Source organism: Palaemon carinicauda, unplaced genomic scaffold, assembly GCF_036898095.1.
Source record: "Palaemon carinicauda isolate YSFRI2023 unplaced genomic scaffold, ASM3689809v2 scaffold3784, whole genome shotgun sequence".
NCBI lineage: Eukaryota > Metazoa > Arthropoda > Malacostraca > Decapoda > Palaemonidae > Palaemon > Palaemon carinicauda.
The window spans coordinates 1-2,404 of NW_027171461.1; the positions used below are offsets into that span (position 1 = coordinate 1).

General features: G+C 35.7%; 1 long non-coding RNA gene across 1 annotated transcript; it reads left to right on the top strand.

Annotated features, from left to right (window-relative positions):
* Window positions 1–164: 164 nt before the first annotated feature.
* LOC137636752 (uncharacterized) lies at window positions 165–2,081 on the top strand. Its single transcript, XR_011043207.1, has 4 exons — window positions 165–551; window positions 727–788; window positions 897–975; window positions 1,071–2,081. It is a non-coding gene; the product is annotated as an uncharacterized lncRNA (long non-coding RNA).
* Window positions 2,082–2,404: the final 323 nt, after the last annotated feature.

Consider the following 2,404-nt stretch of genomic DNA (forward strand, 5'->3'; position numbering starts at 1 on the left):
ACACACACACACACATACACACACACACACACACACATATATATATATATATATATATATATATATATATATATATATATATATATATATATATATATATATATATATATATATATATATATATATATATATATATATATATATATATATATATATATATTGTACAAGACATTTCATATTTTCACATGGCGACAGGAAAGACTAGTAATTATTAAGAATTTGGTATTTTCAATTGCCCTACTCTTGGTACCATCAAACTGTCTTTCCTGCCGTCCAGTCTTTAAAGATGGATAGTTTGCTAACTCCTCCTCCTTCCATATGCTTTACTCGAGCGAAAACGCCGACGAGGAGGCAGGCAGCCCGGCCGTCCGACAGTGTCAGAGACAGAGACACAGAGACCTCACTCACCTGGAAAGGTTTCCACATTTTTGATTTGTCCGACATGCCTTTCTTAGGCTAAAGGCTTTTATTGGGATCCCTGGTCTACGTCACCCTCTTGTGAACATCTGCCAAAATCCATCTGCAACGCCTTTGTGCATGGTTCGACAATGGTGAGTACCAAGAATATATAGGGCTTATTTTTAAGGTTATCATTGGGAACTCTCATTGCCTTGTGTTGCCTATTAAAGTTTTTCCTGTCTGTCATTTTTAATCTTATGAAGATTCGTAATAGTTTTTTTTTTGTGGTCAATATGTTTTCTATATCGTATTCTCTTGTCCTTTCAGGTGATTTAGCTCTCGGACTAGTAACTCTAGCTTATTCATAAATTCACGTTGTTAACACTTGGGTAAGAGAATCGTCTAATACATTAATGTTTCGAGTGATTATATTTATGACGAATTGTCTCCCATATTACGACCGAGCAAATTTATATTAGGTTTACCGTTCATTTCAGGATGGTGTTCGGTTTCGATGTATCGGCCCTTTTATTTCCTTCCTGATACTAATGTAAACCTCAGTTGCTCAATTGTAAGGTAATTTTAAGTGGTTTAATATTCCGATGGGTATATTCTTCTACATAAATGACCATGCTTTTTAGATACTAATCTTCCTGATTATATCTTTACAGACAGCGAGCGAAGCAGAACGAAGGAAACGCCCTACGATTTACGTGAATTGCCTTGTTCTCCAACCAATTGTTTGTAACTCCGTTACTACGTTATTTTAAAGGCTTATTTATGTAATAAATATCATATTTAATTACATTTTTCCTTCCAACCTTTATTTACAAACCACAGATTTTTATGGTGTTCTGCTTATGGCGCCCAACGTGGGGCAACACAAAGAAAGGTGCTTAATGATGGTGCAGATGATCCAGTAGAGAATTGACCACGACCGGGGCTCCCAGTAGTCTCATATTTCTATTTGCAGGACTTTGACATTTTCCTTTCCAGGATATTAACATTTCATTTAAATAAATATATTTTTCCTTTTCAGAAAGTTAACATTTTATTATTTTGCATTTGTTATACGTTTGTTATAATGGCTAACTTACAGGTACTGATTGGACAACGGAAAGTCATTCGGAGAAAAGTCACCGAACAATTCAATAGGTCTGACACCTATTCTGCCCTTACACAAGAAGAAAAGTTAGCTATTAAAGGTCTTCTTGTTAATTATAGAAACAAGCTGTCAGAGCTAGATGATCATATCCTCTTGAAGAAATTTCCTGACGTATCTGATGAAGCAGAGTTAGAGCCAGAATTAACAAGTTGCCAGGATTATTTAGATAAAATTGAGTATTGTTTACCATTACTTGAAATTTCCAGGGGTAATAATGGTTCTAATATCCCCGACGTGGCCCGCAGTTTACTGAAACAGCCAACAGCTCCTCTTCCTAAGTTTACAAGTAAAGAAGAAGATTTATTGAAATTTATAGCAGAGTTTGAGGCTACAACTAATGTATTTCAGTATCCTGATAGAGATTTACTTTTATTGCTGAAGCAACAGATAGACGGTCGAGCAAAGACTTTATTATGTTCTCTGGAAGCTGACAAACAGCGTTATGTAGATGCCAAAGAATTATTGATTTCCGCCTTTGCTTCTAAGGAGGTTTGTAAAAACAATGCAATTAGGAAAATTACGGAGTTAGATCTAAGAGAGAGTGATGATCCCTTCACATTTATTTCCATCCTCCGATCAGTATGTGAAGCAGTCAAGACTTTTAACATTGGTGCGGATGAATTTGTCAGATATTTTGCTTGGCACGGCTTAAATGGTCGTTTTCAGCGTCATCTTATTAATATTACAGGAAAAACTCATCCTTCCTTAAATGACATTATTTCACATTTCTTTGCAGCTTGCGAAAGGTACGAAAGTGACGGGAAAGGTGTTGAAAGCTTGAAATGTAAAGCTTCACGTGTCAAAACATTAACACTCCCTCTTCCTAAAGAGAGTACTACC